Source organism: Peromyscus eremicus, chromosome 3 (assembly GCF_949786415.1).
Source record: "Peromyscus eremicus chromosome 3, PerEre_H2_v1, whole genome shotgun sequence".
Classification (NCBI taxonomy): domain Eukaryota; kingdom Metazoa; phylum Chordata; class Mammalia; order Rodentia; family Cricetidae; genus Peromyscus; species Peromyscus eremicus.
Window position 1 is genome coordinate 96,091,759 of NC_081418.1, and position 23,070 is coordinate 96,114,828.

Here is a 23,070-nt window from a genome sequence, read left to right on the forward strand (position 1 = left end):
TCCTCTAGTCCCTGGACCTCACAGCATGCTCACTGACAGAGAACTAGGGCAGCCACTTCTGCTCCACGTCCCAAAGGCTCTTATGGCCACTCCTGGAGGCATTTCCTGGCCTGAGCTGCTGAGGCAGTAAGTCTGTGCAAAGCCCACGTGGCGAGGCAGAGAAGATCAGGGGTGTGACATCTCAGTTTTGGGTACTGGTGGGGAAGTACTGTCTTCATAGTACTTCTAGGATGCAGGGGCGGAGGGAGCAAGTGGTGGGCCCCTGTTACCTAGAGAGTCTGACTTGGGAAGAGCAGGCTGACTTGAGAGGAGGAGGCTGAGAAGTTGTGTGGAGCAGATCCCTTTCTCAAGTATGCTAGGCAGGCAAACTCTTGAGTGCCTCAGTTTACTAGTCTTTAAAATGGAGGTAACTTACACCTTCCCAGGGTTGATGTGGGAGATGAAATGAGAATACGGAGGAAGATCTAGTGCAGTTCCCAGACTGTGTGTGTGTGTGTGTGTGTGTGTGTGTGTGTGTATGAATGAATGAATGTTTGTAGGTCAGTAAACAGAAGAGGTGGTAGAAGGACATGTTGACAGCACCATGGAAGAAGTCCTCTGCCTTAGAAGAACTGCTCAAGAGCTTAGAACTTAGACATCTGACAGGACAAATATCAGAATTCCCAGCTGCCCTTTGCAGCCCTCTGGAGGCCCAAGAACTGCACCTGGGAAGCATCCATGGTCCTTAAGCCAGGCTCGGGTCACCCAATGGCTCTGCAGCTCTCCCTGGCAGCCTTGCTTGCTACTGCCCATGCCCTGGAGGAAGGTACGCTGGTACAATGTTGGTTCCTTAACCTTTTCACCACATCTCTGCAAGGGTCATAATGTTAGAGATTGGCTCTATAGATTGGTAAGATGCCATCTGTAAAGGCTTGGTGTAATTCTAGATGGCTGCTTTCACAAGGGTAGGGCTGGGGTTGCCGTAGGACCTTGCTTCCTGTGCTGTGGCTGTAGCTACCCCAGGGACCCCTGCAAGTCACTTCTCTGTGAGGCACTTGTCAGTATGAGACACTTTACTGGAGACTTTCGAAATATCCAAAGAGGAAATCTACCCCCACCCCTCCCGTACCAGGGATGGAACTCGGTGGCTATTGTGTGCTAGGCAAGCATATTATTGCTGAGCTGTATTTCTAGCCCTCAGAGAGGAAGCTCTCAAAACAAAAAACATGGCACATATGACACTTGATCAGAACACCTTCCCATCTGGAGCTCCATCTTCCTGCGTGACACCAGTGTTAGTGTTGTAGCTGGGACAGTTCCAAGGTGCTACCCACTGTTAGCTCTTACCACCACTGCCCCCTACCCCGGAACACCCAGTGGGTGCCAGGCTTGCTATTCTGCCTCCTAGGACCTAGATGGGATAGTGGAAGTTAGTTCTTTTTGTTACCTGTGGGGTCAGATAGGGACACTTGGACTCTTCTGGACTCCTGCTGTGGATGTGGCTTGTACCACAGGGGAATGACCCCAAATAACTGGAAGAGGAAGAAGAAAGTGGCAAAAGTGAATGAGGTTAGGGAGTCTGTCACAGAGCGTTTTGCATGGGGAGACCTGCTTTTGACCCCGTGAGGGTGCTGGTTGGTCTGTACTGGGAGAGGAGGAGACAGCACCATCTTGTGTGGACCCCCACATTTGCCTCCTCCCTGACCCGGTCCCAGCCGCGAAGCCTATGGTCCAGAAATAAATCGGATTGGTCCTCTGGAAAAGCCACGGCTGTGGGTTTGTCAGCTGGGACCAGTTGTCTTCTCTCATCATAGTCTAAAACTGTGACCATGACCAGGCTGCTAACTGCCCCCTGAGAGGCTTCCTTCGTCAGTTCCTGCCCAGCCTGTGCACTGTTGTATCTTTTAATTTTTGAAGAGGGCAGGCCCAGGGAAGCTCATGGGTGTGGAAGTCTGAGGGCAGAGGTTCTTCCTGGCTGGCCACAACTATTTAAACTCCCGATTCTCCTGCCTCTGCCCCCTTGAGAGCTGGGATGACCGGCATGAGCTAGGTGTGACCTGGTTTTCAAGAAGCAGCCGAGGCCCACTCAGGCCCCTGCTTGAACCCCAGGTCTGGAGTGGAGCCTGGGGGCTGCTGGGAAGGGTTGTGGCCACACTCAGAAGGTGTCATTAGGATGAACAAGCTTCATCTCTCAATTGCAATCCAGTGGCCTACCCCTATTTGGGATTGTTTGAGCATCATCATGGAGGGTGGGGTGGTAGGTGTGACTCCTCTCCCGGGCACAGTGGCTTCACCTTTCCTTTGAATCTGTCCCTGGCCCTGACTCCTGGGCCAGACCCAGGCAGTCACCAGGGGTCTGCCCACCCCACTAGGCAGATGGGGACAAGGTACAAGCCAGCAGAACCACCATCCTGGTTGACCTTGAGGCCTGGTTTTGCTTTAATTTTTCTTCTTTGCGGCAGGGTTTCACTGCATATTTGAGGCTGACCTGGAACTTGCTGTGTAGTCCAGGCTGCAGCTGACCGCTCCTTGTTATTGCAGTCACCCTGGCGCTGTGATGCTTTCCTTGCCGCTAAACTGCTGGTCTGGCCTTCTCCAGATGTTTCCCTTGCCCTTCCCACCCTGCTCGGGACAGATGACTAACACAGTGACAGGAGCGGCTGTTGCTCTGTGGAAATCAGCCCCCACACTATTTCCCTGTATAGAGTGTGACCTCAGAATGGATCCTGGAAGCCCAGTACTGAAAGACTGGTCACTCTGTTCCTTTTGAGCTGGCTTCCCTATGGAAGAGAGGGGTCTTGATACATGGTGATGAGGCCCCGTATAGGCCCAGTGTCTCCTCAGCCAGCAGTGAGCAGGGCTTCCAGAGAGGAGATGCTATGGGAAGAGGCTCAGGCAGAACACTACCCTTCAGCCTAACTTTTCGATTTACCTCCTATACAGTGGGTCTTTACTCGGAGTGGAGACTGGCTGGGGATAAGGAGAAGAGAGCCCAGGAGCTACTCATTAGTCAGAAAGGGTGTGGTTCTCCGTGGCTTCTGTTAAGCTCTGGCAGCCTAAAGAGTTATGGGTGAGCAAGAGCTGGCGTGTGGGTCCTGTGTGCGTCGTGGGGTTTCTGTGAGTTGGGCGCATAGCTCATGGGAAGCAGAAGCAGGGGTCTCTGGGTTCTATACAGCCCTGGAAGGTTGTTTTCTGAGGCATCCCTGAAGCACATGGTAAAGCTCAAGATGAGCCTCTGGGGGAGGGTCTGGAGGTGGACAGGGACATCTTTCTGCACTGGAATCACGTTAGTTACAGCCTGGGTTCTGGGGCCCAGACAGGAATCCTGGATAGGTTCTGAGCAGATGGGTCACTGGGTTTGCTCTAGTCAAGGCCAGCCTTTTTTTTTTTTTTTGACACAGGGTTTCTCTGTGTAGTTTTGCACCTTTCCTCTGTAGACCAGGCTGGCCTTGAACTCACAGAGATCTGCCTGGCTCTGCCTCCCAAGTGCTGGGATTAAAGGAGATGACATACAACTAGAGACTAGTTGGGCGGCCATCAGAGAGCCTCTCTGCCTCCCAGCCCAGGACTGAGGACTGAGGGTTTTTTCTGTCTTGTTCTAGTCTATCACTCACTAACTCCCTTCGAGGACTTCCCTTACACCCGGGAGCTTTCAGCTGTTACCCCGCTTCATGGCTGAGTAGTTCTTGGCACACAGAGGTGAAGTGACTTTAGCACAACACATGACAGAGTTAGGACTTGACCTGGGCTCCTGACCACACCATGTGGGAACATTGGTCCACCCCCCCCCCCCCACACCACCATGGGAACATTGGTCCATCTCTGCGTGTCGTTCCCCCCCACACACCACCATGGGAACTTTGGTCCATCTCTGCCCACCCCCCCCCTGCACACACCACCATGGGAACATTGGTCCATCTCTGCCCACCCCCCCCTTGCACACACCACCATGGGAACTTTGGTCCATCTCTGTGCACCCCCCGCCCCAGCCCCTTGTACAAGTCCAGGTGCTTGGCAGGGACCTTGTTAAGGCTTCTTCTCACTCTCCAATACAGATCTCCAGATCTTGGGCTTGGCCTTGGGGACTTGCTTCTCCTCCTGTCAGAGCCCCGAGTTTATGAGTTAAGCAGTTTATGGTGCCTATGGTTCTAACTGGTCATGTTCATCCCAGGGCATGAGTGTTGCTTGCTACCTAGTGTATCACAAAGGTAGTCTGAGGCCTGGGACACTTCTCAGACTTGGATGGGTCCATCCCAATCTCCCCAACTCCTCCCAAGGTGTCGTATGCGTGTTTGGTTGACAGAGGCTGCTAGACCTCCTGTTCTTCCTCTCAGAGACCAGGCATTTGCTGTTTGTTTCCTGCATTTTCAAGCCTGGGAAGCCTTTCCCAAGGCCCCCTGTAACCACTGTGCTTCAGCAGGGAGGCAGTGGGAGAAGGGGAAACAGGTTCCCCTCAGGAGAGGGGCAGCAGTGTGTTTGAGAGGAGACTTCTCAGGAAGCTTGTACCCACAGAGCCGCCGGCAGACAGCCCCAGAGGAGAGTCAGGAGGTGTTCACAGGGCTGGAGGGGCCAGGCCCGGCTTCCTGGGGATGCAGAAGAGACCTGATGTGGCCTCGTGACCACAAGGCAGGGAAGGGACCACTTCAGAAGTGGGGAGAGAGAGGCAGGGAGGGGAGCTGGGCTGAGTTTGGGTACATCTTGCCCCCCAGTCTGAGTCAGCCTGTTCCCCTTCTCAGAGGCAGCCAGTTTTTCCGGCTCTGGGGTAAGCCTCCAAACTTATTTCCTGCATTACAAGCAGGAACGGCATAGTTTCTCCTCTCTCCCTGTTTGGCCAAGTGCGACATTCTCAAATGCAGCTCTACCTGTGACCCACCTGCCTCACTTTCCCCCACTGCCAGAAGTATTATTGGTGTTTATCTCTGTTGAGGTTCAAACAGGAGCTCCAGAGAAAGACAGTCATCACTTAGCTCTGGCCTCTCTGACTCAAGGTTCCTGGGGAAAGTGAGCTTAGCACCCCAGAAGCCAGGTGGGCTAGGTAGAAGTCCTTCCCCTCGTCACTGAAACTCCATGAAAGGTCGTCTTGCCAACTCCTTCTTTCCTCCTGAATCATTGCTGCATGGTCCTGGCCACCTCGTTCCTGGAGGCAAGTGACAGCCTGTAAAAGACCTTCCATAGACAATAAACTCAAAGCTTTTATATGTGGCTGGCCTACTTCTCAGCATGCTTTTCCAGAATTATCTCATTTTACTGCTCACCGAGGGCAGCAGAGTGATCCCTATTTCCACAAACATGGAAGAGTGGGGTCCCGGGACGGCAATGACCTGTCCAGGGTCTCGGGGCTTGTTAGTGGTGGACAGGTGCCTTACCTCAAGCCCGGTGCACTTTTCCTTGTCTGGCTCTGGGCCCTGCACTCCGAATATCTGCCCTTGTGGTGTGGTGGTTGGACCGGCCTTCTGGCATTTTTATGGCATGGGGCTCCCAGCCCCTTCAGAGGCCAGCTGACACGCAGACCTTTGGAGCGTCAGGCAGTGGGACAAGTATTAGAGGAGATGTTTATGTGAAGGAAGCAGGGGTGAAGGCTGAGCCTGGCTGGGGTGTGCAGTGATAGGAGTAACTGGTGAATGCTAGTCTGGGTCCCCTCCAAGGGTTGTGGCTGCCAGGCCTGGCATGATGCCAGAGGAGATGATAGGATTAGTCTTCGGGCCTGATGAAAGGCTCAGTTGGGTCCTGGGATTGTGTCTGGCTTGTAGTTTAAGTATAGAGACCAAGTCAAAGAGTAGGTTGTGGGAGTTAGGGGACAGGTGTTGGCCTGAGAGCCCTCCACTCCTGTCCCCTGGTGTGTGACACAGACTGCATCCACGGGGTTTTGAGAGAAGAGGAGGCAGAAGGCAGAGGAGATTGGGGGGTGGTGTCTCCTGGTTGTCTCCAGACTCCAACTGTGAGTTTTAGCTGGTGCTTTCCTGTTTTAAATCTAGTTTATCATTTCATTTTGCAGAGGCAAATAGCTTTTAAAAATCTACCCAAGGTCATTGGGCAGTGGTGGCACATGCCTTTAATCCCAACACTAGGGAGGCAGAGGCAGGTAGGCCAGCCAGGGCAACACAGAGAAACCCTGTCTCAAAAAAAAAAAAAAAATCCACCTAAGGAGCACTGGGGATATAATATTGTTAGTAGTATAACCTTGTCTACTACTACTCACCATGTGTGAGTCCTGGGCTCAGTACTCCCTACTGTAAAAAAGCTCAGTCCTCCCTACTGTAAAAAAGCTCAGTCCTCCCTACTGTAAAAAAGCAAACACCCAACCCAGCGATGCACTCAAGGGGCTGGAGATGGAGCTCAGGTGGGAGAATGCCCAGCATGCCCGAAGTCCTGGGTCCATCCCCAGCGCCACATAAACCAGGTGTGGTCGCACATGCCTGTATTCCCAGTGCTTGAGAGAGAGAGAGAGGCAGGAAGATAGGGCTTCAAAATCATCCTGTTACAAAATTCAAGGCCAATTGGCCTATATGAGACCCTGTCTCAAAATAAAAACAAAATTCATTCAGTAAATAAGAGGCAAGACTAGAATCAGTCTCTCAGCTACTGGTGTGTGTGTGGCGTCCCACAATGCCCTTAAAGACACCCTCCCCCAGTTTCTTTCTCTGAGTAAGTAAATCAAGTCCTGCTAGTACCGTGTCTTTATCTAGTGGATGGTGGAAGGTGCCTTGCTTTGTTTTACTTGCTCGTTTTGTTTTGTTTTGGGACAGTTTCCCAGTGTTACCCAGGCTTGCCTGGAAATCTTGAGCCCAGGCGATTCTCCTGCCTCAGCCTCCAGAACAGCTGGGAGCAGGCCCACACTCACCTGGATGTTGCGTTTTCGCTCCTCTGTCAGTACGCTGACAGAGTACCTGAGAAATGTCAGCCCAAGGTTGTTGGCTTGTTTGTTCCTGAGGTAAGGCAGAATATTCTGGGGTCTGGAGCCTGTGGTAGAAGTGGCTGCTTTATGGTTGCCTGGGAGAAAATCAAGGCTCCCACCTGTGGTCTGCTTCTTTCCAACTTGGCCTTGCCTCCTACCATCCTCCAGTAATGCCATCCAATTGTGAATATATTAGTGGTTTGGCCCATGGATGAAGATAGAGCTCCGATCTAGTCACCCACAGTGAGGAACAAGCCTGTAGCACATTAGCTTTTTGGGGAACACTCCATATCCAAACCCATACAGGAGGCATCCTGGGGTGTAGAATAGAAAAGGTGAATGAATATTGATTTCTGCTGCCAATCTCTGGGAGAATCCAGCACAGGTTGGTGCTGCCAAGGCACCAAAAACATTCCCTGAGGAAGCCCCTGTCCCTCCTGCCTCCCCATTGCCCCTGGGTCAGGATTTCCTGTTTGAGACAAGGTCTCTGTGGAGCTCATGCTGGCCTTGAACTTGCCATGTTGCCAAGAATGATTTTGAAATTCTAATCCTCCAGTCTCCACCTCACAAATGCTGGGATTACAGGCCTGCGCTGCTGTGCTCCGCTTCCCAGAATTGTTTCTTAGAGTTTCCATTTTATTTACCATTGTGTTCTGATGCCCCCTGGGAGCAGGTACCTGTGTGCTCCAGTGTGTGTGTGGAGGTCAGAGAACAACTGGGGTCGGCTCTCCTGTCCACTGGGGGCCCCAGGGGTTGAACTCAGGTCTCCAGGTTTGTGTTACAATGGTTTTACCTGTTGAACCACCTCCCTGGCCCCAGGGCTTTCTTTTCTTTCTTTCTTTTTTTCTTTTTCGAAATTTATTTACGTAGGTGTATATGGGTGTATAAATGCCGTGGCACATATGGAGGTCAGAGACAGCTTTCTGGGATGGGTTCTCTCCTTCTACCATGGAGGTCCCTTGGATCAAACTCAGGTTGTCAGGCTTGGTGGCAAGTACTTTTCTTTCTGAGCCATCTCTCTGGCCCAGGATTGTGTTTTTAAACTTCTGTTTTAGACAGTTAGCTGCTGATACTTTAAGAAATAAACAAAGGTGTCTGATTATTAATTTATGACAGAAATGGCTGTTAAAATCTAAGGTGTTGGGGATCAGCCTGGCTTGGGACCTGTCACGGTTGTGCTGGCCCCGCGCTCTGCTCCCTGTCTTCTCTCTGTGCTGACCTTCATGAGACGCTCTTTCTTCCTCCATCAGTGTCCACAGTTCTGTCCTCAGTCATACCCTAGAATGCATTCAGGGTCCACAGTAAAGCCACAGGTCTCCAGACAGGCATGGTGGCTTACACCTGTGATCTCAGCACTGAGAGAGGCCGAGAGAGGGTTGCTGAGAGTTCCAGGCCAGCCTGGGCTCCAGAGTGAGACCCTCTTTCAAAAACCAAGTAACAGGCTGGAGGACTGGCTCAGTGATTAGGAGTGCATATTGCTCTTGCAGAGGACCTGAGTTTAGTCCCAGCACCCACATCAAGTGGCTCACAACCACCTGTAATTCCCCTCCAGGGGGTCTAATACCCTTTTCTGGTCTGCATGGACACTTGAATTCATGTGCACAAACTCATACACAGCTGCATACACATAAATAATAAAATATCTTTCAAAAAAAGTAAAAAGAGCCAGGCGGTGATGGTGCACGCCTTTTATCCCAGCAGAGCCAGGAAGATCTCTGTGAGTTCGAGGCCAGCCTGGTCTACAGAGCGAGATTCAGGTCAGGCACCAAAACTACATAGAGAAACCCTGTCTCTAGAAGGAAAAAAAAAAAAGTAAAAACAAGAAAAGAAAGTCCTAGTTCCTTTGTGTGCTGGAGGCTGTCTCCTGTCTCCCCCATCTGCCCCCAGTCTCCCCCAGTCTGCCTCCATCTACCCCAGTCTGCCCTTTGCAGCCCAGTGCCTGGACTTCCTGTTCTTTTTCTCTGGAGTGTCTTCTCCCTTTCCCCTCCGCTCCCGTCCTCCAAGCCCACTGTAACTAGCTGATCCTAGGGCCCCTCCCAAGTCCCCGGCCACCCTTTCACTCTGCTTTCCTGTGATGACTGCCTCTTCCTTGGTTTATTTGCCTCTCGTTCCCCACCAGGGTGTGAGTTCCACAGGACACTCTGTTCTTGTCCCTGGAATATTTGAGTGCAGGCTTGGCTCAGCAGCCAGGCTGGGTAGAGTGTTGCTGGCAGGACCCCTGTGCCTCTGGGAGGGATGGTGCTGGCCTGTGTACTGTGTGCCAACCTGGGTGAACAGACGTCTGTTCACATCATCCCCAGTCACACAACAGGGGGCTTCCTAAGAGTTGGGCAGGGCAGCGGTGAAGAGTCCACTGCTGAGCCAAGAGCTCCCCACGTAGGGAGGACTCATGTCTAGAAGTCTAGAGTCTGGGGATGGAGAATTATAGTGAATGGCATCATGGGAATCTACTTCCAAGGCCCCAGGAGGTCCAGTTCCTCAACCAGATAAAGTATGGAACACACAGAGAGAACTAGAAAAGTTGGGAGAGGAGACAGACAACCAACAGCCATGAAGAGACTTTTGGCTTGGGGGGCATTTTCGCAGAGGTACTATGAGAAGAAGGCACCATTCCTGTGTTTTCACACAGTGCCTGAAACTAAAGATGGCTCCAGAATATTCTGGAACATTTAGATGGTCCTGACTCATTCACATTCCTTTTTGTCCCTTAGACCCTTCTAGACGTTAGAGGTTAGCCTTTTCTCTCGTTTTATGGCTGGCCTCAACTCCTAATGATGTCCTCCAACTCCTGAGCCTCGTGCTCACCCATGAACACCTCAGTCCCACGCACTCACCGGTCCAGCAGATGTCTACCCAAGTACAGCTGGGCAAGCCAGTGTCATTGGGCTTACTTATGGGAACATGCTATGAGCACATTGACAGATTATATACAGGGGTATGGGTGACCCCAGAATAGCTGCATTCCCTCAAAGCCCCATCCCAGCATGACCTCTCCAAAGCTGCCCAGATGGAGTCTCCCCTTTGATCAACCTACTACTTAGATATTCTAGCGCCTTCTAAGGCCAGGAGCAGCTGGACAACATTCTGTGCAGCTTGGGTGTGGGAGATAGGATGGAGGGAGTGTCTGGAATGTATTCCATCTCCTTTTTGTTTTGTTTTTGAGACAGAATTTCTGTGTTATATAGCTCTGGCTGTCATGGGTATGTAGTCCAGGCTGGCCTTGAACTCAGAGATCCACCTGTCTCTGCCTCTTAAATGCTGGGATCAAAGGTGTGCCCAGCAAAGCTAGTGCCATTTATTTATTTGCTTGTTTGTTTGTTTGTTTATTTATTTATTTATTTATTGTTTTGAGACAGGGTTTCTCTGTGTATCCCTGACTGTCCTGGACTTAATCTGTAGACCAGGCTGGCCTTGAAAGAGAATCACCTACCTCTGCCTCCCAAGTGCTGGGATGAAAGGGGTGCACCACCACCGCCTGGCTGCAGCTAGTGCTTTTAACTGCTGACCAGGACTAGGAAGCCGGAATGTGTGATATTGGTCACATGATCAATAGCTTCCTCTCCCTAGGAGGCAGGTTCCCTGCCTGGTTCCTCTCTCCCTCCCTCGGTTGCCTTCATTGGCACTCAGAGCGTTTGAAGACCAAGCTGATCACTATGGCCTTTGGCTGACTCCTTGCTGATTGTCAGGCCGTGTGTGCCCCTGGATGGTACATGCCTTCTGCTGGAACCTCTCAGCCTAAAGGTTGAGATGCTGGATAGGGAGGCCTGGCCCTCTGCTGAGATCCCTTCCTGGGCATTCTCAGTCCTGGGCCTCTGAAACCCAGGGGCCTCTTTTCTTCTCAGAGTCTGGTCTCTGAATGGACAGTTTACAAACCCTGCACACCTGGGATGTTGAGGACAGTAGTCAACACAGGAAAAGACATAGGCTTTAGTCCTGTGCTGAATCCAGTGATCTGGTTCTGCTCTCATTGTTATGTAGGTCAGAGCAGTGGTGAGTATGCTTTTAACAGCTGTCAATAAATATGAAACAACCTTTTTTTGGGTGTATGTGTGACCAACTTCTATGTATTGCCACTATGATATTATTGTCACACACATACAAAACCTATTTTGGGGTGTTGTTTCAGTTAGAGGGGCTAGAGAGATGGCCCAGCGGTTAAGATCGTGTACTTTACCCCCACCATATTTTTATGACTCAGGAGCTGCTTCCCATCCTAACCGCACAGGGCTGTGAGGGTCTCAGGGCATTTCAGTGTGCTGTGTGTTTAGTATAGTGAGGGGCTGTGTTTGGTAGAGAAGGGGTGATGAGCTCAGTGGCTTTTCAGGGCCAAGTGGTGGGCTAGAGGTCAGCACCCAGCCTCTTTCTTTTCTGACCTGGGCACTTCCTGGGCCTGTCTGGGCATCTTCTCCCAGTGGGTGGGGGTAAAGACCAGGCCCCTTCACAGAGGTCACATGATCCCAGGACCTAGCCCTGAGAGGTCACCGGAGCAATAGTTCTGTCCTGACCATGGCCCCTCTAAACCTTGCTGAAGGTGGGGATTTAGTTCAGTTGATGGTAGGGTGCCTACAGAGCATGCATGAGGGCCTGGGTTCTATCTCAAGCACTGCATAAAGCCAAGAGTAATCCACACATGGGGAGGTAGAGGCAAGAGGATCAGAAGTTCAAGGTTATCCTCAACTGCATATCAATTTGGAGGGCAGCCTGGGCTGCATGATTCCTTGTCTCAGAACAAAATAGAAACAAACTTATGGAGAACAGCCTTCTTTCTACACAGAGCCATGGAGGCCAAGCCTAGGCTCTAGGGAAGCTTTCCAAGAACCCTGTCTGTCAGCTGAGCCTCCTCCCCAAGCTCATCTCCTTGACAAAGTCCAGTGGTCACATGTAGACTTGGGACTCAGCTCTCAGACTCTTCCCCGTGACCCCAGGGTCAGAGAGCAGCAGGTGTGTAGCAAGTTCCCCATGAGGTTAACTCTGGTCATGGTCTGGACCACTTGTCTGCATCCTCTCACACAAATGTGGCTCCAGGCAGCAACAGCCTGATCACCCTGTGAACCGGGCAGAAAGGGAGCCTTTTGAAAATATCTGAGGCGTTCAGAGTCTTCTAATTTTGGCATATGTGTATAATGTGTGTGCATGAGAGTGTATGCCTTGGCACATGAGTGGAGGTCAGAGGGCACCCTCCGGTGTCAATCCTTAACTTCCATCTCGATTGAGTCAAGGTCTCTTTGCTGTTAGCCACTGTGTAAGCCAGGCTAGATGGCCCAAGAGCTTCTGAAGAGTCTCACGTGTTTGCCTCCCATCTCCCCATAGGAGTACTGGGCTATGGATGTGTGCTGGCATGCCCAGCTTTATGTGGGTTGTGGGGATTTGAGTTCATGTCCTTACACTTACATGGCAAGGGCTTTACTGACTGAGCGAGCCCAAGACCTAGGCCAAAGCCAGGGGCTCTTCTGTAGTGTGAAAGGTACTAACCTCTCTGTTCTACTTGTACTGCTAACTTGTATCAACTTGAAGTGCATTATGCATAACATTTTGGGGTGCAGGTATGTGGGTAATGACAAGCTTCAGGGACTGAGGAACCTGTGCTTTGAGGACCAGGTATGTGTTGGGGGGCATAGGTCAAGTGGGGTCACTGTTCTTGTGGCATTTCAGAAGTAGTTTTGGGGAAAAGAGGCCACATTCATCTTAGCACACTTAGTTTATAGGAAGTGCTTTATGAGGCTGGTCCCTACTCCAGGTGTGCTACCTCTCGGCAGGTTGCCTCCTTCTGGAGAGGGATGGACACATCTAGGGTCAATCACCTCACTAGAAGTATGTCTTGGCTAGGCCAGGTGGCACAGGCCTACTGAGAAAGATGGATCAGAGTTCAAGGACGGTCTGGGTTATAGTGCAAGTTCAAGGTCAGCTGGTTCAATTTAGTGAAACCTTATTTCAAAAATAATTAGGGGGCTGGAGAAATGGCTCAGTGGTTAAGAGCACTGGCTGCTCTTCCAGAGGACCTGGATTTACTTCCCAACACCTACATAGTGGCTCACAACCATCTATAACTCCAGTTGCAGAATCGGACACACTTCTCTGGCCTCTAAAGGCACCAGGCACACACCTAGTGCACAGACATATGTGCAAGTAAAACACCCATACACACACACACACACACACACACACACACACTCACACACACTCACACACACACACAAAATAAGCAAATAAAGGCCGAGGTTTAGTATAGCTCAGTGGTAACACCCTTGCTTAGGATGCATCCAAGCAGCAGTACCCCAAACAAAAAGCAGCATGTCCTATTGGCAGTGGTGGGCACAGCTCTGTCCCCAGCATTAGGCAGGCTAAGGTAGGAGGACCGAGAATTTGAGGCCAGTCTGGGTGATACCACTGGACTCTTGTCTAAAAAACAAGAAACTGGAGACAGAGACAGAAAAGCATGGCCTGACTTGGCTGGGCCCAGGGCAACAAAGGGTTCTGGTTCCACCTGAGTGTCTTTGGGAATGAACACATGGAGGGAAATTTGGTCTCTGACTTGGCAAACTGATGGAGACAAGTCAGGGACCATCCATCTTGTTCCCACCAGGGCTGAGTGTAGTCATCTGAAGGGCCCCCACCAATACGTCTGTCATGTGTCTGCTTCCAGTCTGGACTTGGTAGTTTATACTGGGGGAGTCTTGGTGTTGCTGGCGTCACAGTCAGGCTTTGTTGAGGCTTTGGTCAAATCCTGATGGATTTTGGCCGAATCTCAACCCTGAATGGGAATAATGGGCCAGGCATCAGCATGGGCCTTGAGGTTCTCAGGGCTGTGACATCCCCACTCAGGCAGCCCTGGGAGGGGCAGGGAGAGTACTTGAGACTTTCAAAGTCAGGCCCCATCTTCCCTGTCTAGTCCTGGGGATGGAGGTGACCATTTGTTAGGAGAGGATGCCTGGCAAGGCCTAGCTGTCTGGGCCACCTTTGCATGGATGGAGCGGTGGGAGCCTCAGTCTGTAGGGAGCTGCTGCTCACAGCCCCTTTGCTCTTGGTTCTGTGGTGTGTGTCTGACTCTGTCTGCCCAGTAGGCAGTGTCTGTGGCCGCCTTCGCCCTAGGCACCCAGTAGCTTGGTGCGGGGCAGGTCTGGGTGGGGTGTATTTGAGGTCTTGTCTAAGTCAGGAATGAGGAAGCAGGAATTTCGGCCATCTCAGCAAGCATAGGGTCACCTCTCTGGAGGAAGGCTAAGCTCTAGCCAAGTCCTCAGGGTGCCTGAACTGGCGGCCAGAGAGGTGTCAAGTGACTGAGCTTGTTGAGGAACAGGAGTGATGATTTTCTGCGTCCCGAGGCATTTTCAGCTCCAGGCTTCTGGACAAGAGAGTCTGAGAAATGCTCAGTGTCTTAACCACATTCTTTCCCCTTTGCTGTGATAAAGTACCCTCACAAAAGCAATTTCAGGGACAAAGGATATGTTTTAGGTCCAGTCCATCGGGCAATGAGGTCATCCTGGCAGGAATGTGAGGCTGTTGGTCACATTGTATCTGCAGTCAGGAAGGCAGCAGAGAGCAGCAAATGGAATACTTAGCTCAGTGATGCTCCTCAGTGCCCTCAGTTAAGGTGTGTCATCCGACATCGATGAATTAATCCCTCTTAGATGTGCTTGCTTACTAGGTAACTTTCCATCATTCAGACCAACAGTTAGTATTATTAACCATCACCTTGGGCAAAGCCATTCTTCCCTCCTGGCCTCCCAGAGAGAGACTTGAATTTCCTGGGAGAAGTATGAGGTGGGGTGATGGCCTCAAGGGGAGAAGGTCAGGCCTCAGCCTGGGCTGCTGAGACCCTTTCCTTTATCTGGGGGAAGTCCCGAGAGCCACCCCGTTTGGTGGCCACAGAAGCTGAGCGGAAGACAGAAGCTCAAGCCTCGTATTTCTCCTTCCTATTACAGCTGTGATAGATGCTCCTTATAAAAGATTCAGGCCGTACAAAAATAGCCACGGAGGATGAGGCGGTTAGTTCCCTGCAGCCTCTCACCCCTGCACTCTGTTGTGCTGCACGTGACCTTCAGGCCAAGCACGGAGCATGTCCGTGTCTGTAGTAGAATATTTTAAGGTGTGTTACTTTTGTTTATGTTGCATTTGTTTAACTCTGTGAAGCTGTGTTACTGTGCCTGTCTAAAATACCTGATGGTCTAATAAAGATCTGGATGGTCAATAGTAAGGTAGGAGAAAGGATAGGTGGGGCTGGCGGGCAGAGAGAATATATAGAAGGAGAAATCTGGGAGGAAAGGTAGAGGAACCAAAGAGGAGGACATCAGGGGCCAGCCACCAGCTACACAGCAAGCCACAGAGTAAGAGTAAGATTTACAGAAGTAAGAGAATGGAAAAGCCCAGAGGCAAAAGGTAGATGGGTTAATTTGAGGAAAGCTGGCTGGAAACTAAGGCGAGCTAAAGCTGGGCATTCATAGTTAAGAAAAATAACTAAATAACTAACTAAATAAAAAGCCCAGAGGCAAAAGGTAGATGGGATCATTTAAGTTAAGAAAAGCTGGCTAGAAACTAAGCCAGGCTAAGGCCAGGCATTCGTAAGTAAGAATAAGAAGACTCACGTGTGATTTATTCGGGAGCTGGGTGGTGGGCCCCCAAAGAGCAAAAAAGAGAAAAAAAAAAAAACCCCAAACAATTGAACAACAGCAGTGGTCCACCCAGTGTTTCAGCGGCCGGCTTGGGTTGGGGTCAGAGTCCATAACTTCTCTTTTCTTCTGTCTCTCAGCTCTTTTTGTTCCACGTGAGGCCCTGTCTGGATCTGGGGACAGTGACTAGGGCCTTGGTCTTTAAAGACCTAAGAGAAGCCAGATGTCAAGGCACATCCTTAATCTCAGTACTCAAAGGGCTGAGGCCGGAGAATCCTAATTTAGAGACCACCCTAGGCTCTATAACAAGACCCTGTCTCAAAAGGTGATAACCCCCGACCCCCCCTGAGTAGCTCACTGCTACCAAGCCTTATGATGAGTTATTTCTGTATATTTGGATGAGAAACTTTACCACCCATACACACATTGAAACAGGCTCTCACTGTGGAACCCAGGCTGGCCTTGAGCTGGTCATCCTCCTGCCTCAGCCTACCAAGAGCTGGGATTATAGTTGTGCACTTACCATGCCTAGCTACACAGAGGATTTTTTTTTTTTTTTTTCTGAGAGAGGGTTTCTCTGTGTAACAACCTTGACTGTTCTGGAACTCACATATCTGCCTGCCTCTGCCTCCTAAGTGCTGGGATTAAAGGTGTACGCCACCATGCCCAGCTAAAAACACTTTTAATCAGCTAAAAAATTAGAAAAAATAAAATATTTAAAAATATTAACTAAGAAGGGAATGATTGTGCATGCTTGGAACAGTGCTTGGAAGGTTGAGACAGGAGGATTGGTCAGGCCAGCATGAACTACATAAAAAATGCTCTTCTCAAAAAATAAGTTGTATCACCTGGCATTAATGACATTAATCCCAGCACTTGGGAGGCAGAGGCAGGTGGTTCTCTGAGTTTGAGGCCAGCCTGGTCTTACAGAGTGAGTTCCAGGACAGCCAAGACTACACAGAGAAACCCCATCTCAAAGAACCAATAATAATAATACTAATAATACTAATAAGTTGTATTACTTTAAAAAGAAAAAAAGAAACTGAGCTTAACAGTGCACACCTATAATCTTAGCACTCAGGAGGCAGAGACAGGGGGATTACTGCAAGTTCAAGGCCAGCCTGCACTATGTTGTGAGTTCCCAGTCAACAAAGGCTACAGAATAAAAATCTGCCTCAGAAAATAAGAGAAAGAGAGGGAAAGAGAGAGAGAGAGAGAGGGAGAGCAAGAGGAAGCTCGAGAACACAGGAAGAAACTATGAAAGGAACAATACACGAGAGTTTTCTTAACTGAAAGGCCCCAAAGTAGTCAGCACAGTGAACAAAGCCAGCACCACACCCGAAGATATTGCTATGAGACTTCCAAACAAGAAGCACATAAAGAAAAGCCTAAAGGCCTCCAAAGGGGAAGCTGGCTCACGATTCCGGAATGAGAGCAGGATCCTGTCCTCATTGCCAACACCACACACAGGACAATGAATATCGAGACCAACTACTCAAGGGTTGAGAAAGTTAGGTCAAGGTGGTTAGCATCGCCGCCAGCAGGCTCAGAGCCCCTTGTCCACACAGTGGACATACGTATATGCCTCAGGGGCATATGGAAACCATTCCACCCTTCCTCACAACACTGGCAACTTGGGGTTCCCGGTAGGCAGAGGAAGTTGGAAATAGGGTGTGTCCTTATATAAAAATCCTTTGTGCAAAGGCTGGGCGTGGTGGTGTACACCTTTAATCCCAGCACTCTGGGAGGCAGAGGCAGGTGGATCTCAGAGTTTGAGGCCAGCCTGGTCTACAGAGTGAGTTCCAGGACAGTCAGGGCTACAAAGAGAAACTCAGTCTTGAAAAAACATTGTTTTTAAGATATATTTATTTATTATCTTATGTATACAAGTGTTTTGCCTGCATTGTGTGTATGTACACCATGTGTGCCTGGTGCCCTCATAAGTCAAAAGAAGGCATTAGATTTCCTGGGACTGGAGTTAAGAGATGACTGTGAGCAGATGTGGGTGCTGGGAACTGAACCTAGGTCCTCTGCAAGCGTAACAAGTGCTCTTAACCATTGAGTATGTGTATGTACTCTACATGCGTGCAGTGCCTGCAGAGGCCAGAAGAGGAAGGTGGATCTCCTAGGAATGGAGTTACAGATGTTTGTGAGCTGTCGTTTGGGTGCTGGGGATTGATCGAGTGCTCTGAACCACTAAGTCATCTGTGAGTGTGTGTGTGTGTGTGTGTGTGTATACTGTGTGCATACTGTATTTGTACATGTACAGAGACAAGATGAAGACATCAGGTGTCCTGTTTACCACGCTCTGCCATTATTCCTTTGAGACAGGGTCTCTCACTGAACCTGGAGCTAGGCTGATGGCCAACAAGCCCCAGGAGTCCCCCTGTCCCTGCCTCTGACAGTGCTGGCACACAGTCCACATCAGTCCTTTTACATGAGTTCTGGGATCTCAAACCCAGGTCCTCATGCCTGTCCAATAAGCACCCTTACACAATGAGCCATCTTTCCAGCCTCTTGGGCATTGAAAATTAAAAATCCCACCAGAGGGCCAATGAGGTGGCTCGGCAGGTAAAGGCAGTTACTGCCAGGCCTGACCACCTGAGTTTAATCCCCAGGCCCCACACCACAGGACAAAACTGACTCCCTAAAGTTCTTCTCTGACCTCACATTTGCACTGTGGGACGTAAACACACTCACTCTCTCCCTCCATCTCCCCCCAACACATACCCACTCACTAAATTAAAATGGAACTTTTTTTAAAGACCTGAAACCATCTGAAACAGCAATAATAGAAAAATAGTTTTTAAAATGCACAGCATGACCACGTGATGGGTTATTATGTAGTGACTACACGTGCTTCTTTTTCTTTCTTTTTAATAGGATGTTTCACAAATGGGCATGTTATCCTCGTGCAGGTGTCACGATAATCTCTGTAAAGTTGCAGTTTTAGCGTATGTGCTGCTGACCTGAGCACCTCCCACCAGCCCCATAGAGTAAGTCTTAAAAGAGAAAAAAACGAGAGAGGCTGGAGAAATGACTCAGTGTTTAAGAGCACCGGCTGCTCTTGCAGAGGACACAGGTTTGGTTCCCAGCACCCACATGGCAGCTCACAACTGCCTAACTCCAGTTCCAGGAGACCTGGCGCCCTCTTCTGGTCTTGGAGGCACCTGCACATCTGTGGTACACAGACATACAAGCAGGCAAAACACCTATGCATATAGAATAAAATGTTTAAGATGTTAATTTAGAAAAGAAATTTATTTTAAAACAATTTTATATACATATACATTTTCCATTTATTAAAAATGAAAGCAGATTTGCACACTAATGACATGAAGATGTTTGTTTTTCCATAAAGAATTAAATCTCAGTGGGGCACAGCATACACACCTGTCATCCCAACACTCAGGAGGCAGAGGCAGAGGCAGGAGGATTGCTGCAAGTTCCAGCCCAGCCTGGTCTACAGAGTGAGTTCTAGGCCAGTCAAAGCTGTATAGTAAAACTTTCTCCAAAGAACAAAACCTAATAAACCAATAATAAATCTTGGCTAGATATCTAGTATTACAGAATGTAGAACATCTTCAACAGTTTTCAGAGCTGACAGATATTTTGATTTCATAAGCAATGCTGAGATCATCACTTCACAGAAATACAAGCTGCAAAATGGCAAAAGGATGTTTTAGGGCCATTTCAAAAATTCCTGGAAAGTGTTCTAATTCTACCAAAATTCATTTAATGATTTTTAATTTTTAATTTTAAGCATTTGTATAGATTGCATGTGAGCATATTCTTTCTAATAAATTTAATCTTTGTTTTTAAGTGAAACTCAAGTCAACTCTAAATGTAATTTTTGTATGTGTGTATGTATGTGTGTCAGTGCATGTGGGTTGGGTGTACAAGTGTGTGTGTGTGTGTGTGTGTGTGTGTACATTGAATGTCATTGCTTAGGAGTCATCCATCTTACTTTTTGACAGTCTCTGTCTGACCTTAATGGTAGGCTGAGCTGGTCAGCCAGAGAGCCTCAGGTCTCTGCCTGGCTCTGCGTCCCCTGGTCCATGCCACCAAACCGGCTGCTTTTCACATGGGTGCTGAGGCTCAACTCAGTCCTCGTGCTTGTGTGGAGAGCGCTTACTAACTGTCCCATCCTCCCAGACCCCAAACAGCAATTTTTAAGTCAAACATTCTAATACATCCCATGTCAAGGAATGAAGGCAGGGAAATTCGAAGGCTTTGTGTTTATGATTAAACTTAGGGTTCTCTAAAAACAGAAAACTTGTGTATACAGTAATAACATGGAGATTCATAACATGCAGTAGTGTTGAATCTGAGCTGAGGTGTTTAGGGCAGCGCTGGCTGGTGTGTGTTGTGGTATGATGGGTGTGAACAGTACAAAGTATGCCTGTTGGGTGTTCAGACCTGAGGCTGCAGCAGAGGAGGCAATAACACCTGGGATTCATTACAGGTTTGATTTTGAAGTAAGTTTTGGTTTTTACCCATTCACAGACTTTTCTTGTCAATTTTTCACAACTCCACGTTCAGTTCCCTCTGTGGGGGGTCACAACACTCGGTTTAAGAAGCTGGGCCCCAGCTAAAGGATATGCTACAACCTCTTCATAAAGATACCCTTTCCTCTTTGTAATGCTAAAAAAGCAACCTGCAGAGGTGTGTGTGTGTGTGTGTGTGTGTGTGTGTGTGTGTGTGTGTGTAGATCAGAGGTCAATTTCCGATGTCTTTCTCTACTGCTCCCCACCTTTTTTTTGAGACAGTGTCTCTCTTTGAACCTGGAGCTCATGGACTATCCACAGCAGCTGATCTGAGAGCCTAGGGACCCTCCTCTCCCTCAGCACTGGGGTTACAGACACATGACACCACACCCAGCTTTTTATGTGGGTGCTGGAGACCCAAACTCAGGTCCTCATGCTTGTATGGCAGACACCTTACCAACTGATCATGTCTTCAGCTCCAGCAGGGGATGCTCTGAGAGGAAATTAGTGTCCTGTTTCTGAGAGCCTCTACTTTACAGTGTTAGTGTCACCTTGAACTTGATGTGAATCTGCTGTTTAAATAAGTTACACAGGTTGCTCCACAGCTATATTAGATCCCGAAAGACCTGGGCGATTAGTGAAGTACACTCAGTACATTTCTGTGAGGATTCTGTACCCAGAGCCTGGGAACACTATCCCTAATTTGAGTGGCACTAGCCATCATGCTGTCATCCCAGAGCTAGATACCTCTTTCTGGTGGGCAGTCTCTTCCACGTGCTCCTGCAGCTGAAAGGACTCAGAATCGAGGGAGGCATAGACCATGAATGGAAACCTCTGACACTATGAACTAAAGCAACCCTCTCCGCTTGAAGTAAATATTGGGCAAAATGGCATCGCAGCCACTGCCATGGAACCCGTCTGTGTGCCTGTGTGTTTGTGCAGTGCCTGTGAGGACCACAAGAGGGCGTCCCTGGGAGCTGGAGGAACAGGCATTTGTGAGCCACTTAGTATAAGGATTCTCTGTAAAAACTGTGTGTCCTCTTCAGCAGCCCAACTATCCCCCAGCCCCATTGAGTTACTTTTTTTTTTTTTAAGATTTATTTATTATGTATACAATATGCCAGAAGAGGGCACCAGATCTCATTATTGATGGTTGTGAGCCACCATGTGGTTGCTGGGAATTGAACTTAGGACCTCTGGAAGACCAGCCAGTTTTCTTAACCTCTGAGCCATCTCTGCAGAGAGTTGCTTTTATAAGGAGCAGTTTTAGTTTTAGATTTAGAGAAATGAATAAAAATTTGAATTTTGTCCATCCCCCTGTCCCACCTTCCAAACCACAAGTTCTTTTGTTACTAACATCTGGCCAGTGTAGTGCATTTGTTAAGGCAGAGGCACTAACATCAAAGCATTAGAGGTATTTTATTGCTTAGTTTTTGAGACAGGGCTTCACTGTGTAGTCCCTAGCTGGCCTAGAAGTCTCTGTGTAGCCCCGATTGCCCTTGAACTTGTAGTAGTCCCCCTGCCTCTGTGTCCCTTTCTGATTATACGTCAGGGCTCATTCTATATATATATATTGCACATTCTTTGGGTTCTGACAAACAGAATGGCACCATTTACCATGATGGTGTCATCTGGATAGTCTCACCCCTATAAAAATTCCCCATTCATTCATAAAAATTCTCTGCCTGTTCATTCCTGTTTCTCTCCCTCAGTCCTCTGCTAACCACTGGTATTTTTCTTTGTTTTATTTTGATTTTTTGAGATCTCATTGTGTAGCCTAGACTGACCTTAAGCTTTCAGTGATCCTCCTGCCTTCGCATCCCATGTAATCCTCAGCGTGGTGGGATTACAGATGTGCACTGCCTGTCATGCTCTGCCCTGGCCTTTTTGTTGTCTTTTCTTGAATGTCATACAGTAGAATCTATGAAGCCTCACCAGGTTGACTTGTTTCTCTTATGAGTTCACAAATCTTCCTGTGTCTTCACGGCTCTGTAGCTCAGTTTTGTTTATCATCGCCTGACATTCCACTGTCGGCAGCAGTGTGTTTATGCATTCACCTACTGAAAGGCATCTGGGTAACTTCCAAGTTTGGGCTGTTGTAAGTAGAGGTGCTATCCACTTCTGTGGGAGATTTTGGTTGACACAAGTTTGCACCCCAACAGGTAAAAGCAAGAGAGGCACAGTTAAGGTGCGCGGTGATGCACATCTGGTTATTCCAGCCCTTGGATGGCAGAGTTCACAGTAGACTTCAGTTAGATAATGAGTTCAAGGCCAAACTGGGGTTTCTAAAACAAAAACAAACAAAGCTGAAGGTCACCCTTCTTCATACCATTATGGAACTACCATTTTTCATACCATTTGGAACTACCAGTATAACTGAGAAATTCCCAAACTTGTCTATGATGGAGAAAACCACATCCTGAGTCAGGAAAGCTCAGGTGCCACTGAGCATGGCAGCAGTGACCAGGCCTTAGCACTCCTTCCCCCCACACCTGGTGCTTTCCTGGAGGCTCACAGACCCCACAATACCCCACAGCCATTATGGCCAAAGTAGGGATTGTCTCTGTGACTCCCTGGGGAGAAGGTAGCTGAGGAACATGGGTTTGGCTCTGTGTCCCTTTCTTTGCTTGTCTGCTGTTCTGAGTCCAGGCCTCACTCCCAGTCTGTAGAACAGGGTGATGACACCCCTTGGGAGTACCTGGCAGGGTGAGAGTTGGGAGGAGAGTGGCTGAAGACACTCCTCTCCCCCGGCTCTCCTCCTCAGGTCTCAGTCACGCCTGTCTGCTCCTCTTCACAGAACTATTCTTGGCAGGATTTGGGGTGAGTCAGTGCATGGGTGAGGAGTATGCATACATACACCAGTGTCCTGGGCCTCTGTGTCTTCTTTTCTTGGTGGCTCAGAGTAAACCTTCTACTGGGACTGGCCACAGGAGATAATGTGACTCATGGACAGGGCTGTCTATACCAGGGGCCTGGAGACAGGGCAGTTTTCAACAGGCCCAGCCTCACCCCTTTGGGCTTCAGAGTTACAGGTAAGAGGTGATTGGTACTGTGGGGTCTGTGAGCCTCCAAGAAAGCATTGGGTGGAGGGGTGCTAAGGCCTGGT

General features: G+C 49.2%; 1 protein-coding gene and 1 non-coding gene across 4 annotated transcripts in view; one reads left to right on the forward strand and one right to left on the reverse strand.

Annotated features, from left to right (window-relative positions):
- Positions 1-23,070, forward strand: part of Rab11fip5 (RAB11 family interacting protein 5) — a 40,630-nt gene that overhangs the window by 3,115 nt on the left and 14,445 nt on the right. The window lies entirely within an intron of this gene.
- On the reverse strand, positions 18,351-18,454 carry LOC131907536 (U6 spliceosomal RNA). The gene has a single exon (XR_009378440.1). It is a non-coding gene; the product is annotated as a U6 spliceosomal RNA (small nuclear RNA).